The sequence below is a fragment of the Ursus arctos genome, unplaced genomic scaffold (genome assembly GCF_023065955.2).
Source record: "Ursus arctos isolate Adak ecotype North America unplaced genomic scaffold, UrsArc2.0 scaffold_18, whole genome shotgun sequence".
NCBI lineage: Eukaryota > Metazoa > Chordata > Mammalia > Carnivora > Ursidae > Ursus > Ursus arctos.
The window spans coordinates 58,184,121-58,200,056 of NW_026622852.1; the positions used below are offsets into that span (position 1 = coordinate 58,184,121).

Genomic DNA, 15,936 nt, shown 5'->3' on the forward strand with positions numbered 1-15,936 from the left:
GGGAGAGGCGGCGGCCCCTGAACCTGGATTTGGTGGGTCCAGGACCCTCCCTGGTCGGTCCGCATGCTGGCCTTTGGGTCGTGTTCGTTAAGGAGGCTGCGACCCCATCCGAGTTCTGAGGCCTTTCTCCGAGCTGCTCCACTGGGCCCTTGGGGCCTTTGGGATGGGGGCCCCAGCCCTATAGGGTTGCATTTCCTGAGCCATCTGCCCGAGAATGACCTTCCTGGGTCCCTCCTGGGAGCTCCTCCGAGGCACAGTGCTTGGCTGGCCCCACGGTCTTGGGGACACCCAGTTCCCAGGCCCTCTTGACGTCTGCCAGCATCAAGTCTGGACAGGTGTGTGTGTTCGGGGCGGCTGCCCGTGGTGGGGGCCGGGCGGCATTCCGGCCCTGTGAGTCACACCGATCCTCGGAGCGGGGGTGGCAGGGGCCTGGCTGTGGGGTGGCATGCCAAGACATGCCATTGGCCTGGTACTGGGGAGTAGGAGCGGGATGGGTTGGGGGCCTGCTTGGGGCCTCCTGGAGAAGCTGGGACATAGACTGGATCTATGAGACCCAGCTTCCTACCGGCCTGTGCTGTGCGAGGTGGGGGGCTCTCTCTTTGGGGCCCAGCCCTATAGAGCTAGGGAGGCTGGGTGGCTATGAGAAGCTGGTGCCTCCCCAGGTCAGTGCTCCCCAAGGAGCAGCTGCTGCCTCAGTGCCCACCTTACAAGTGGACAGCACACCCGTGGGGGAAGGGAGAAGGCCAGGCAGGAAGGCTGAAGGACGTGGAGTCCTACCCCTGCATGGCCAGGGGGCAGGTATGGCAGTGTGGTGGGCTGGAAGGGGCAGCCTCTGGTGCTCGAGCCCCCACAGCTGCCAGCCCCGTGCTGGCCCACTCCTGTTCCTGTGCCTGGCAGGCTAGAACTGGCCACCTAGCCTCACCCGGTGCTGGGGGTCAGAGGCCAGAGGAAGGGCCTCCGCAGGGCTGGGGGGCCACCAGTCCCTGGATCAGGGGGCTTAGAGCGGCAGGTGTCCCGAGGTAGATGGTAGCCACACCTCCTGCTGAAGGCCCACTTTGCTGCAGAGACAGCAGAGCCCCGGGAGTGGGGGGTGGGGGGCGGGGGGCTCTGCTCCCCACTGTGAGGAGTGCTTACAGACTGGTGTGGGCAGAGTCAGAGCCGGAGTCTGAGCCTGGCAGAGCCTCTTGCCTGCTGTGACCTGGGCACAGCTTTTCAGGGCAAACCCCCAGACCTTCGGAGGGCCATCTGGGTACCACTGTAAAGAAGGACAGAAGTGGGCTGGGCTGGTGGAGCGAGGTCCTGGGGGAGACGGGGGCGGCCAGAGCAGGTCTGAGGCTCAGAGGCTTTGAAGAGGTAGCATGGCTGGGAGTGGTGACCGAAGGGCCTAGCTTGGGCCGAGGGCTGGGGTCCAGGGATGACCCTGTCAGCCATCAGAGCCTATGGTCTGGGCTGGTGGGCTCAGACTAGCAACTGCAGGGCTGGGGTTGAGTGCTCTGGGAGGGTCTTTTGGGGCTGGGGCTCTGTCTGGCAGGGGCAGAGAGGGCTTCCTGGAGGAGGAGTTCCTGGCAGAAAAACCCAGAGTGAATGACCGTGCCTACTCTGAAGGCCAGGGCTGGGGCTAAGAGGGGTGGATGAGCAGACTGACTGGAGAGGGCTGGGGGGCTGGGCAGGGCCGGACGCCGAGGCCGGCGTGGGGGCAGGTGAGCCCCCTGTGGCCACAGGACCCCTCAGAGAGAGGGAGGTAGGCCGGCCTTGGGGGAGTAATGGACGGAGCCCCCTGGGTAGATTGGAGGTTTCCCAAGCTCTTGGTTATGGGTCTTCAGCGGCCCTGGGCAGGGCTCGGAGGGCAGCTTCCCCACCCATCAGCCCCCGGGCTCACGGGGGTCCTCGGCGGGGACTGCTCTGGGGGCGCCGTTGGGGGGGCCTGTCCCCGGACCCGGGAGGGTGGCGGAGGCCAGCCGGCCTCCACGTCGGCCGCCCCTCCTGCCCGGCCCTCGGCCTGCCCGCCGCCCCCTCGCCGCCGCGGCGTGCGGGGAGGAAGGAAGCTGAGGTCGGGCGGTGTGTGTGTGCTCCGCACGGGGCTCCGGCGCCTCGGCTGGGAGGGGAGGCCGGGGTGCAGCGGGGGCCGCAGGGACCCGGAGCTGGGGGCCGGGCGGGCCGGGCCGTGGGCGGGAGAGGGAGGCCGGGGCGCGGGCGCAGGGGGCGGAAGGCCTCCCGCGCCCCCCAGGCCTCCAGGCCGCCATCTTGGACGTGGCCGGACCGGCCGGGCGGACCAGAGGCGGGGGATGACTTGGAAGGCACAGTAGGTCTGTGGGGCTGGGGGCTGCCGGGGGGAGAGGAGGGGCCTTTCTGGTCCCGCCAGCCCGCCTCCCGGTAGAGATGGGGAAGCTGAGGCCGGGAGGGGGCATCCCCGCGGCTCCGGGCGGGTGTGGCGGGGGAGCTCCGGTGGGTGGGGGTTCCCGGTTTCCGCGCTGTGAATGCTCTGGCCACGGCCAGCCTCTGGCTACTGGGGATGGCGTTCAGGGCCGATTGCAAAGGGATTCGTGTGAGCCAGCCCCCCGAGCAGGTGCAACACCCCCTGGGTGATGCCCCCCCCACCCCTGCCGCGTTTCTGCCCACCCAGAGGGGGCACACACTGCTGCTCTCCATTCTGCTTAGCGCCTGGCACATTCTTGGCACCTGCTAAGTATTTGAGTGTCTTTGGATGGGCCCGCTCAGGGCAGGGCCTGTTGGTGAGACCTCCCCCAGGGGCCAGGAGGCACCTGGCCATGCCCAGGGCCAGCGCTGTGCTGGTAGGACTCTCGGACCCTGTGACCAACATGGATGTGCCTCGTGTGCATATGTGACGGGGTGGGAGGAGGTCTGGCCTCCCCGGGTCTCAGGTGGGCCGTGGTGGGGACTGGTGCCCAGGTTGCACCACCCGAGGCCACCAGTCGGGACAGGCCCCGTGCCTGGTCAGCTGGGCTTGATCTTTGTCCTGCAGGGGCAGGAATAAATCTGTTGGCTCTGGGGGGTGGCCCTGCAGTCCTAGACCCCGCCTGTCACCTGTGGCTTTGAGGGCGAGCCGGGCGTGGCACTGAGCACCTTTCCTCCCTGGCTACCCAAAACAGCGAGCGTTAGCTTTCTGGTGAGGAGACGCTAACTGACCCAGTGGGATGGGGGCCAGGGGTCTTACAGGGACCACACCTCCCTGCCCTGCCCTGGGAGTGCAGCCCGGCCAACCGGCCAGGCCACAGGCAGCTGAGGAGGAGCTGGGGGCACGGCCGACCACAAGCCGCAGCTGAGCTGGCGTTGCCTCTTGGGAAGAAAGCCTCCCGTGGACTGGCTTGCAGTGCCCGTTCCAGACAGGACCTCGCCCCACCTGTCCATCGGGTGAGCTTATCTAGGTGTGGTCACGGCCCTGAACCAGACGGGCAGGCGCTGGGAGGCGTGCAGAGGACTGCATGAGGGATTGCAGCCAACACAGAGGATGGGCGGCAGCAGCCTGGCCCTGTCCGGCCGGGGCCTTGCTAAAGTCAGGCTGCCCCACAGGTGGTTTGTGTCATTATTATGAAAACGACATGTGCATACGGTATAAACCCCAAACCAGATAAAGATGCAGAAGTGCCATCTCTCACTCCGCAGTTGGGAGGCCCGGGCCCCTCCACTCTGCAGTGTGACTGCTGGGGCCTTCCCTCATGACCCCAGAACCCCAGTTGGGCAGAAATGCTGGCGAGGGTGCAGAGGGGGCTGAGATGTGACGTGGGTCCCTGGTGACAGGATTGAGTTGGGGGATGTGAGCACCAGGAGAGCCTTTTGCAGGGGGAGGCCAGGAATCAGGAGTTTGGTGGGCTTTCCGTGGGCAGAGGGAAGGGACTGTCGCAGTCCCACAGCTGGCTGGGTTTCAGGTGGAGGGCGGTATGAGCGGATGGGTGGATAGGTGTGGGGTGCACTGGCACGGCCTGGGTGCAGGGGACTGTCTGGGCCCAGGCTTGAGGACTTTGGCCCCTCTGTAAGAGTCTTGCGGGAGGCACGGCGGGTGCCCAGGGTTCCACATGCTCAAGTGAGGGCAGTGGCACCTTGGGTGCAGGTGCATGGACCATGCCATGGAGCGCTGCCTGCAGAGGGCTTCCGGATGGCGTGGGCCTGAGTGTGGGGCTGCTGCAGGAGACCTCGTGGCCCTCCAGCCCCGGCCACATCTTGGTGGCCCATCCCCAGTACCAGTGATAGGCACGGGGGTTGTGCGGGCAGCATGCGGGGGTGGGTGTGTGTGCTGCTCAGAGCCGCCCACGTAGCCTTGGCCCCTGCCTTCTGGGCAGCGCAGCCCAGCGTGGATAGACCTGGTCGGGCCTCGGGCTCCTTGTCTGGCAGGGACTGGTGGAGCTGAAGGCTGGTGCTGTGGTCCCCATGCCCCCACTCCCACTGCCCGCCCGGGGCCGTTGGCTGATGGGCCACAAAAGGCATTCTGTGCCCTAGAAGAATGACCCGTTGTGTGGCTGCAGAGTGGCTGGGGGCCCGTGAAAGCTTCCTTCCTCCTGCTTCCTGAAGACCCTCTCCCCTCAGAGGCTGAGTTCCTGTGGCCCCCAGAGGCGGGGCCCATCCTGGCCGCTCAGGTCCTGCTTCCCTGGCTGTGGGGCTCTTCGAGGCTCCCCTACGCCTCCTGCAGTCAGGCTTTACCCTGGCCTCCCTCTGTCCTGCCTGGGACTCTCGGCCTCTGGGCCTGCACCTTTGCTGCCCCCTCCTCCTGCGGGACCCTTGCCTTCCAGGGCTCCGTGCAGTGTCTCCTGCCGGGGACGAGGGAGGACACAGCATCGCAGGCCAGGCTGGGACAAGCACCGCGTGTCTGGACCACGGAGCCCTTGCTGGAGGGCATGCCGGCTGTCAGCTTGCGGGGAGCGCGCCCCGTCTTCACAGCAGTGAGCAGCTGGGGAAGGGGGCTGGCCGGGTCACCTGAGCTGCCTGCAGCCAGGGCGCTGGCTGGCAGGGGAGCGGGTTGAACTCAGGTCTACTCGCCCTGGCTGTTCCTCTGTCCCAGGCTCTGGCCAGGCGGCGTGCCCATCTGGTGCACCAGCTGCAGGCTGGCCCGTTGTGTCTCAGATTGAGGAAACAAGGCCGGGGTCCCTGTCCTCTTCCAAGAAGTGCTGGTTTCAGCCAATGGGAGCTGCCTGTGGTCACAGGTGTCTGGGTGAGGGTGGTGGGCCGGGCGGGCCCTGGGAAAGGGGAACTCGCCCGCTGGGCCAGCATGAGCACCACTTGCTCCTGACGCTGGCGGCTGCCTCGTGGAGACGCCGGTCCTCCTGTGTGCCTCCTTCCCCTCCCGGCCCCCCCGCTCCGCTGCTTGGGTACCGCCACGCTGCATCCCCGGAGGCCGTGGGACCCCGAGCCGGTGGGCCGGGGGCTGATGGGGCCGCCCCCGTGGTGGGACCTGTCGCCCACACTCGCCATGAGGCTGCAGCTCCTGGCCTCTCTTTCAGGAGGGGGCCTGGCCTGGCGGGCAGGGGACCACAGGTGGCTGGCAGGTGAGAGCTGGGATTGGTGGGCCTGGGGGCAGCCTGGCCTGGGTGTGGGCTCTGGGTTCTGGGGTGGGGTGAGGAGGGCGGCCAGCTCTGGGGAGGGCCTCTTGGGATCTGGCTCACTCCCCTTTCGCACTGGGAAACCTGAGGTGGGGGCCGTGGGACTAGTCTAATTGGAGAGGGGCTGTGGACAGGGAGGAGGCCGGCGGGGGGTGGGGGGCGGCTTGTAATCCCGCTCTGCTGAGAGGCGAGAGGCTGGAGTAACCCCTTGTGCTGGTGGGGGGCACGTCCCCGCCTGTCCCGGCCCTTGGCATTTCCAGCTTGGAGCAGGGGTGCCCGTGTGGTCAGCACTTGCCCGCGCCAGGGCCCGTGTAGCTGGCTGACTTGCCTTCATAGATGCCCCTGGGGGGACGTGGTCTCCTGTGCCTGGGTTCAGGGGAAACTGAGGCCCCCATGTGCAGTGGCTTTCCCAGGGCCACAGAGGCTCAGGGGAAGGACTCAAACAGACCTGGCCGGCTGAGGTGGAGCTCGGACCACCTTGTTCCACTGGGCCTTTTAAAGTCCTCTGGCCATTTGTGGATGTTTACCCTTAATGTCTCAGGCTCCTGCTTGTGTCTCTGTGTTGGGAGCCGTGGCCCGGCCTGTTGTGTGCCGTGTGGACAGCGCAGGGAACCGTGGGGTTCTGGCCCTGGAATGCGCAGCTGGGCACCTTGCTGTCCTGACTGGGGGCCGCCTGCCCCTAACATGCCCTTGGCAAGCCTTTCCCACACTCCGCGATGTCAGGAACTAAGGGAGGGGCCCGGGGCGCACTTGCCCTGCACCCTCGTCCTGGGGCCGGCCATCGCATGCTGGTGACCCGAGCCCACCCTGGGCATCTCTGCACCCAGCTTTGCCCTCGGTGCTGGGCAGTCCTGGCCGAGTGACTGTGAAGGCCCACTCGAGGTAGGCCCTGTCCTCCTATAGCAAAGAACCTTCTGGTATGTGTCTTGGAACCAGGGGCTCGGTCTTTCTGGTGTTGGAGTTGTCAGTGGGGGTGGGTTCACGCCCCCCTGGCAGCTCTTCCTTGAGGGTAAGAACCGTGTGTCTCTTGTCTGCCTCCACACTTGACCCCGGACTGTCCCTTTTAGTTCTTGGCTCTGGTTTCCACATCTGTAAAATGGACGCATAGAGGATTTTCCAGGTCAGCTTATCTCTTGTCATGACAGACGTTTAAAATCATATAAAATGACTTACACAGAAAGTATCGTGAGCTGTGAGGCCCCTTTCTGGGCTCCTGAACCGGGGCTGGGGGGCCCGTTCCATCTGGCTGGGCGGCTTGCAGCTGGACGTGGCGGGGGTGTGAGATGTGAGCGGGGTACTGGGTTGTGCGTGGCAGGCGGTCATCGTGGGCATTTGGTGACCGGGCCAGGCTTCCTGAGCGTGCGGCAGGGCATGCCGACCGTGTCCCCTGCGGATGGCATGGGCACGTTGCTCTGGCCGCTTGCGGAGGAGCGCAGGTCTGCCTGGAATGTGGACCTGGCGGCTGGGCGTTTGTCTCCTTTTTATTTATTTATTTTTATTTATTTTTTTTTTTAAAGATTTTATTTATTTATTCGACAGAGATAGAGACAGCCAGCGAGAGAGGGAACACAAGCAGGGGGAGTGGGAGAGGAAGAAGCAGGCTCACAGCAGAAGAGCCTGATGTGGGGCTCGATCCCATCACGCTGGGCTCACGCCCTGAGCCGAAGGCAGACGCTTAACCGCTGTGCCACCCAGGCGCCCCGTTTGTCTCCTTTTTAGACTCGTCCCACCGTCCCCTACTTGTCAGCCCTTGCTACCGCGTGTAGCTCCTCCCGAGTCTTCCTTGGAGTCGTCCCCACAGTCAGCGCTGTGTGTGATGCCGCGTCAGTAGGCTCTGAGCGAGGACGGCTTCTGCGAGTCAGATGCATGAAGCTTTAGCCTCTGGATCCGTGCAGCTGTTTTGAGCCCGTCAGGCTTTTGTCCTGGTGTCTGGGCTCTTTCTGCACCTGGACCTGCGGTCTTCGGCTTCTGGGTAGGAGAGGGCATTGTTCCCGAGGCCTCTGACGGAGGGAGGTGGATCCATGCAGTACAGCCGGGTGCTCTTGGGGCCAGGCCGTGAGGGTCCCCAGGCACCCGGCAAGTGGTGTGTTTTCTGCTGGGGGGTCCACGCCCTTTTTCCCACTTGGCAGGGGCTGCTGCCCCATGCACTGTGTGTGGGTTTTGGGAATTGGGGTGGGTCTGAAGTCTTAGAAGGCATGTTTCTGGGCCCCTGCTTCTCTCTCTCGGATGCTGAGGGGGTGTCCCCACTCTCTCTGGATGGAGTGAGAGCTGGACGCTGCAGTCTGCTGCGCTGGCCTCCCCCAGGCCTCTAGACTTGGCCTTAACTGCTGGCTCCCCCCCCCCCAAGACTGGGCCTCACTGAGCCCCAGCTCCTCAGGGGAGGGGGCCGGTCGCCTAGGCCTCTCAGCACGGCCCTGCCACCGGCCGCACACGCTGGTCACCTGACTGGTCCTGTGGTGGCTGGCCCCCAGCCCTGTTGCCCTCCACACCCCTACCCCCCGCCCTAGGCCTTCCAAACTGTATGTCATTTGTAGCTCACGGGAGTTATTTGCTGATGTTCCCAAGGACAGGGACGAACAGCGGAGACATACTTTCCCCAGATTTCCTCCCCCATGTTGACTCTGGCCTCGGCTACCCCGGGGGTTGCTCATGAGACTCAGAGACGTGGACCTTAGTGAGCCAGAGAGGGCAAGGAAAGGGAACGGGGGCAGGGACTGCAAGGGCAGAGGCCCCGGCCCCACTCGGCCAGCGTGGAGGAGGCAGGAGTGCTGGGGTGCAAGGGAGCCTCACTCGGGGCTTGGGGGGTGTTAATGGGGAGCCATGGCAGGTGCTAGCATGGCCAGTCCTGTCCAGTGATCAGCAGGGATGGCCACGGACAGGGCACATGGAAACAGCAATGGCCTGGCTATGGCCAGATCTGGGCGTGGCTACTTGCAGCTCTCAGTCCCAAGGGGGCTGCTGGGACATTTGCGGGGGGCGGGGTGCAGTGCGGTGTGGAGGGAGGTCGTGATCACCCAGAGCCCAGAAGGAGGCTCTCCCGGGCCGTCTGTCCGTCCACCCCCATTCTGCCCAGAGACCCTGTGGGCTGAGAGCAAGTGTGGGTGCTCCCTGCGGTCCCGTCCTGGGTTCTTGGGGCAGCAGGCTGCAGGGGATGGATGCTGCCTCTCTCCCTCCGTGGCCACACCCCTACCCCCCATGGCTGTCAGGAGTCGGCATCCTGGCAACATGGTTTGATGTTTGTGAGGACAGGGCAGAAGTGCTAGGCTCAGCCGGGCCGGGCCCCATGCTTGCACGGCCCCCTCTGGGCCTCTGTTTCCCCTCTCCCTGCTCTGGCTGGCAGCCCAAGGGAGGAAGTGGAGGGTACGGGCTGGCACACGGCAGGTCCCCAGTGGGTGGCTGGGTGGGCAGTTGGATCTCAGCGTGGGATCCAGCCCAGGCCATCAGCATCGCAGACTGAGCCCGTACGGCCAGGGATGCGGCGGGTGGTGGGGTGGGGGTCACACGTCTGTCTGTGCAGGCCCCAGAGGGGGCCCTTCGGGGCGGTTTCTTGCCCAGAGCCGTGAAGAGCTGGCCGGGCTTTCAGCCGGGTGGGGCAGGGGTGCCAAGCCAAGGGCGGACTGTGAAGAGGCCGCTCTGGGTTTGGTCGGGTCCGACGTGTGGGGAGGCGAGGCTGGACGGCTGTGCTGTCCAGGTGAGCACCGTGGAGGCCCCCACCCCTGTGGAGGGGAGGCACCGCTGTGACAGCTGACGCGGGGAAGCCCCACTCTGGCAGGCAGACGTCCTGTTCTCGGTCTGTCTCACGGGTGAGGCCCCGTCTCCGGTCTGCACAGCTCTGCCAGCTGGGCCCCCCACATGACTGGCAGCCTGGGGCTGCCAAGGGGAGGATGCTGTGTGGCCAGGGCTCACGGCACGTGGCGGTGGGGCTCTTGGGGAGCCCTCCGTGAACCCCTCAGAAACTGAGAAGACGCCCTGTTCTCCAGGGACACCTGGCTTGGCCCTGCCCTGCCCCTGCCTGCCGTGTGGCCCCGGGCAACCACATCCTGGGGGCTTTGAGCATTCATGCCAGCATCCGTGGAACGGGGGTGCTCCGTGTGCAGAGGGGAGCCTTGGGGTTGCCCCCAGGTGAGACCTGCGCATGCCGGCCTAGAGGAGTTTCACCCAGAGCATCCCCTGTCCCTGACCATCCCAGAAAGCTCTGACTTGCCGGCCACCTGCCCGGAGGCCCCGACCCTCCTCCGTAGCTGGGTGGGCTGTGGGCAGGCTGAGCCTGGGCATCTGAGCGAGTGTGTCTCGGAAGCCAACGGGGATGCAAATGAAAATGAGAAAAACAGCTGGAGCGGGTAGAGAGCACAGGCGTTCCACGACAGAGCAGGGCCTCCGAGCCAGCCGGGGCAACACAGCTCAAAATGAAACAAGGATCATCTCTTTTCCTGTTGAAGAGAAACTGGCTCAAGCCGCCGGCGGGCTCGGGGGCCCCTCCCGCCTCGAGGTGCCACGCTGCAGGCGGGCTTTCACCAGGAATTCCCCCCTTCCCACCCACCTTCCTCCGCCGTCTGGGCAGCTCCCCGCAGGGGTGGGGGAGAGTTGAGGGGACAGCGGGGAGGGGAGGCCTCGGCGCGTGGGAGCCCCTGCTGGCTTCGGAGAGGTGAGCGTGCTTCCCGCTCCCGGCCCTCCGTCCCCACAGTGGGCATCGCCGTCAGCCACCGGATCCTGGGGTACCTGCAGCTTGGTGCCCGGCCACGCTGCTGGCCACAGGGGGTCCTCGTGGGGGTGGAGGGTCCTGACCGGCTCTCGCTCAGGCTTGGGAAGAGCCTCGCCCCCTGAGCCCTCTCCCTGCCTGCAGAATGGGCGGAGGGGGGCCCGGAGAGCTCCTGCTACGACACTTGCGTGGGGTAGGTGTGCGCTGGAGGCCTGGCTAGGCTCCGCGTGTGCGATACACGGCGTCTGTCTGCAGGGGGCTTCAGAGCCCCCCGGCGGTGTCACGTGGCTGGCTCGTGGATATGGGGAGCTCCGTTTTGCAGTGCCCTGGGTGGTGGCAGTATTGATGCAGGTTAATCATGGTGGCTGCCAGCTCCTCTGTGTTCCTTTTGTCACCCCCTTTCTGTGCCGGTGCCTCCCCCCTCCTGCGGGCTCCCAGCAGGTCCAGGGATGACAACTGCAGCTGCTTCTCGGCCTCTCCGGCGGGCAGCCGAGCCGGGTACTGCCACCGAGCGGGAGGTGTGGCCTAGCTGCCAGGCAGAAGTGTGGGGCGGTCTGCCTGCTGTGCCTAGGGACACGGCTACCCCGGCCCGCCTGCTGAGGGCTCTCTGGCCACAGGTCTGGAGACCAGCTCTGGGGACTCTACGGGACCCTTTGGCATCTTTCTGGGCAGGGAACACAGCATCGTTGGTTGGGGCCCGAGCCGGCTATTGCCAATCACTGCGTTCTCCTGACCCCCCCTCGGTGCTGGCTGGGTTGTCCTCACCTCGGGGTCCCTGGGATGGGTGGGTAGCCCCATCGATGAGGCCCCGTGAAGCCTTGTTGACCTCCCCCACAAGCCACCTCTGGGGTAGAAGGGTGGCGTACCTCTTGGTAAAGTCTGTGCCTTAGAGCGTTCCTCAGAGGACTGGTCTCAAGATTTGGGGGCCCTAGGTGGCGGCTGTGTGGCTTGCACTCCGGGGCTGGCAGCCTTTGAGGTTTCTGCCTGTTGGATGGATGGAGAAATAGCACCCGGAACACGAACCCAGTGGAGCACTCAGGATGGGACTCCCATCCCACAGCCGCTGACCCTATACCACCAGTCCTGACCACTGCTCTTCACAGCCCTGGGCCTCTGGGGCCAGGCCTGCCTGCTGGTTCTCACTAGGTGTGGTCACGTAACTTCTCCTAGAAAGACTCCTCTGCCCGGAGCTCTGGGAGACCCTGGAGTCACAGGGAAGAGGGAGGGGAAGGTGGGGAGTTGGCATTTCCTGAGCCAGTGTTTGGGGGCGTCTGTGTGGTGTGCAGGTCCAGGAGGGTGGTGTCTGTGCCGAAGGCCATGTTACCCGTTACCCTGAAGCCGTGAGCGGCCTCTGGGGTCTTCTCCCTGCAACACCCAGGCACCCAGGGTGGCCTGGTGAGGATGCAGTGGGCCAGAGAGGCAGGGCCCTGGGGGGGAGTCTGGCCCCACCACCCAGGTGCCAGGCCAGGGTATGCCGTGTGCCCCCACTGTGCTCCTCTCCTTGTGCGTGTCTCTGAGCTATGAAGACTTAGGGGGTGCCTGCTGCTCTGGGACCCACAGTGCTCCTCTGCGCCGTGATGGTTTGAACAGTGCTCCCCCAGGTTGAGCATGCAGCTCAGCCCCCAAGGTACCCCAGAGAGTGCCCACCACAGGCCTCCATCAGAGTGCTGCCAGCCTGGTGGGTGATGACCGCGCCTGCTGCAGGAGTTGAGGGGAAAGGGGCAGGTCAGTTGGTTGACTCTGTAGCTGGGCCTGGTGTGGGGGCTGTGGCCACAAGAACCAGGGGCACAGAGGGCAGCCTCCAGCAAAGACCCTGGCCCTTTTGCCCCTGGGCATCAGTGCTGCCACTCCTCAGCTCTTTTTTGAGCGCCTTCCAGGCCCAGGCACTGGCTGGCTGCACATAGGGACCCTCTCCTGGCCACCACCTTATCCTATCGGTGCTCTCTACTTCCCCCGCAGTGGCTGGACTCTGGCTGCACCTGCTGCCACTGGGCCCAACTGCAGCACCCCTTCTGTACGGTTGGCTGGGCAAGGATGGCTGCCCCACTGCTGTTCTTCCACTGCACCTCACCAGCCCCGGCCTGCTGAGTATGGCCGGCAGAACCCCAAAACATGGTCCCTTTCACTACTTGTGGCAAAACCCATTTAGCATCAGTCTCTCTGGGCTTTAGACTTTCATGTGTGCGGTGGGGCAGGATAGGGGTTTGCTTGGGTAGTGAGGGTGAGGATGGTGCTGATGGTGGTGATGATGGTGATGATGGTGGTGATGATGGTGATGATGGTGGTGGTGATGATGGTGATGATGGTGGTGGTGATGATGGTGATTCTGATGGTGACGATGATGGTGGTGATGGTGATGATGGTGGTGATGATGATGATGGTGACGATGATGGTGGTGATGGTGGTGATTCTGATGGTGATGATGATGGTGATGGTGCTGATGGTGATGATGGTGGTGGCGATGGTGGTGATTCTGATGGTGACGATGACGGTGGTGATGGTGATGATGGTGATGATGATGGTGGTGATTCTGATGGTGATGATGATGGTGGTGATGCTGGTGACGATGATTGTTGTGACTGCGATGGTGATGATGGTGCTAGTAATAGTATAGATGTATTTGTCATTGAGTGCTCACTGGATATCAGCACAGATGTTGTCCTACCCCAAGCTTTATTATGGAGAGTGGTTTTCCCTATTAGACCCTTTGGGCCTTGATGGGGCCCATGTCCATGAGGGGCATTGCAAGGGGTGTTCCCTCTGCCCTGGGGAGTTTGACGTTCAGTACCGAGAGCTTTAGGTTGCTCTCTCCTGGCTGGGACCCAGAGGTCCAAATCTTGTGTTACTATTCCTATCCTCACACCCTGGGAGGCCATGAGGGGCCCTGGGGGAGGGGCCTGCCTGGGGCCCTATAGATCTGGGTTGCCGATCCATCCTGTCCCTGCCTTTGTATCGGTTTCCCCCGGGGGGGGGGGGTCCAAGCACCTGACCAGTCGTGTGTCATGCTGTGCGCCCTCCTGAGTCAGGGCCCAGGCCCCCTTGCCTTCGACTTGGAGCTCTTCACTTCCTCTCACTTCCTCCTGTCTCCTGTGCCCCCACTCTGAACCAGCCCTGGATCATATGTCGGGGGCCAGGGTGGCTCCAGGGGGAGCGGGACAAGGTCGGGCCGAGGACTGGCTGTGAGTTCCAGGATCAAGAGCCCAGCTGCATGGCTGCTTCTGGGGTGTGGGACAGGAGCCGAGCCCCCGGGTTTCCTGATCTGAGTGGGGGTTAGTGACCGCAAAGATGGGTTTGACATTTTTGAGTCCTTGAGGTGGCCTGGTTCCCAGGGGCCCTGAGCTCACAGAGGCAGTGGTCAGACCAGAGTCCAGGGGCCCGAGCTGGCCCAGCCCACCCTGGGTCACTCTAAGGCATGGACGCCTGAAGCTCCCAGGGAAGCCCCAGACCCTTCCTGAGTTTTGGGTGGCGCCTCTGCCTGCTAGATCCACAGTCTCTGGTCCGTCGGGGCCCCCACAAGGCCTTGGGGGCTGGGGGGGTCATGGTGTCTATCCCTTACCTAGCAGAGTGTCCTGCCTGTCCCTTGGCCTTTAGTGTCCACGCTGCCTGCTCCCCTCCTCACCCCTTTGCTCCCAGGCCCCTGGGCCTCCCCGTCTGTTGCAGAGGGCCGGGTGGGGCAGTGCCAGGAAGCAGTACTTTGGAGAGGCCGGCCGGTGGTCTCCATGGGACCTGTGGGGGTGAAGTCCCTGTTGGGTGCCCAGGGACCAAAAGCCCTTGGAAGCCACTTCCCGTGCACAGGCGGGGGCAGATGAAGGAACGCGTGTCTTGACTCACTGTGCTCACCCTCTCTCCTCTGGGGTCTGGGTGGATCTGGGCCACCATGGGCTCTGTGTAGAGCTAGGCAGGTCCCGAGTTCTGGCCCCTGTGGGCCCACGGGCTCGCTGAGCCTAGCAGAGGGTGGGTCCCTAAGGCTGCCTGCCTGGTGCACTGCCCACCCATCCTGCTTTGAGGTCCCCAGTGCTTGGGATGCAGGGCAGGAGCAGACGGGGGTTTCTCTTGACCCCCTGTGAAGGCCCAGCTGACCTGTGTCCTCCCCAGCAGGGGCTGAGGTTTGGAGCTGGGACCATTGGTTTGGGAGAGGGCAGGGTGACCCCAGCGGAGCTGTAATTTCAGCCCCAGCCACCTGAGCCGTAAGCTGACACTGGGCGGGGCGGCCATGGGGGGCTGTGCTCCCTGGGGTTGGAGGTGGCAGGACCTTTCCAGGGTAGAGAGCAGGCACAGGGCAGAAGGGGCACCATGGTAGCCTCTTGCCTTGGGGGGAAACAGGCCAGGCAGCGCTGGGCCCCTTGGCCCTGGAGGGCAGGCAGAAGTCTGCTCTTACCAGGGAGGGTGCCTCTCCCTGCACGTCTGCCTGCCCAGCCCCAGCTCCTGAAGGCCCCTCACCCTGGAGGGCCAGTGGAAACTTCCTGCCTCCCCCTCCTTCTGTTCCAGCCACCCTCAGCTTCCCCCAAACCCAGACGCGCCGTGGTCCCCACCACAGTCCTTGCCAGGCGGCCACTTCTCCCTCCCCCGGCGGTGGCAGGGGAAGCAGTCCTTCCGGAAGGCGGGGGCCGAAGGTGGGTGTCCCGGGAAGCTCCTGAAGCCTGTCTTCTCCTTGACGTGTGGTTTCGGTTCCAGGGGGGCGGTGGAGGGGTGGTCTCCAGGCAGAGGCACAGAATTGCAGGGGTGGGGGGAGCTTGTACTCCGAGCCAAGTCTTGTTCTTACAGGGTTCTTCCTTACTCTTTGTTGCCCCTCTTCCTCCTGGGCACCTCCTCTCCTACCCCTGTGCAGTCCTTACGGGCCCTCTTGAAGCTTCTGGCCTATGCTAGCCCTTGGGACCCCTCCCCACGCTCCCTCAGTTGCACCACCCGTCCCTCCCCACCTCTGAGGTTCCTGCTTGGCTGGCCCAGTGCCCTCTTCTTTTCCTCGGGACATGCAGCCCCAGCCTGTGGCCCGCTTGGACCCTACCCTGGTTGGTCCTGCAAAGTAGGGCCTTGGAGGAGCCCTGGCTGCCCAGGAGGGGGTGGAGTCCCGAGGGTGCACCCCCACCCCACCGCAGTGGGGCTGGCATTTCCTGCCACCTGCCCCTGTCTGCCATGTGGGGACCGGAAAGGAGTTGGTGGGGGTTCCCCAGCTTCCTGCTGTGGGGTCCCTCCAAAACCCCATTCCAGAGGAAGCCCATGCAGCTCAGGAATTTTGGAGTGGTGGAGAGAGTCCCTCTCTCAAAGGTCATCTGCTCAGCCATTCCTGAATGGTGGATGTAGTTTCTGCTTGTATGCAGCTGTGACGGGGAGCTCACCACCCCAAGAAGCAGCCCCTGCCGTTGTCAGTCACCAGGAGTGCCTTCTTTACTCTCAACTTCACCCAGTGTAGCTCTTCACCCTCAGGCTCTGGGGCTCAGGGAGGTACTGGGGCTGAGATCCCAGGGCATCCCCTCTCTGGTCCGTGGCTGATACTGGCCTCCAGATATTGGCAGTTTTGAGGCAGTTTTGTGGCCTGAAGTGCTTTTTGTGCCAAAAGAGAGATCTGTCCAGCACTTCTCCCATGTAGCCTTCCTGGACTGAATCTGGCAGCCCTTCAAGGTCTCTTCGCCTGTGTTGGGGCTGCTGGGCATCCCCTCTGGACAGGGGCCTGTCCTTCTTGGAGGT

At 64.2% G+C, this 15,936-nt stretch overlaps 1 protein-coding gene across 10 annotated transcripts in view; it reads left to right on the forward strand.

The window, feature by feature from the left end:
- The window catches only part of RXRA (retinoid X receptor alpha), a 99,824-nt gene that overhangs the window by 51,591 nt on the left and 32,297 nt on the right, over window positions 1-15,936 (forward strand). The gene's annotated exons all lie outside the window — the stretch shown is intronic.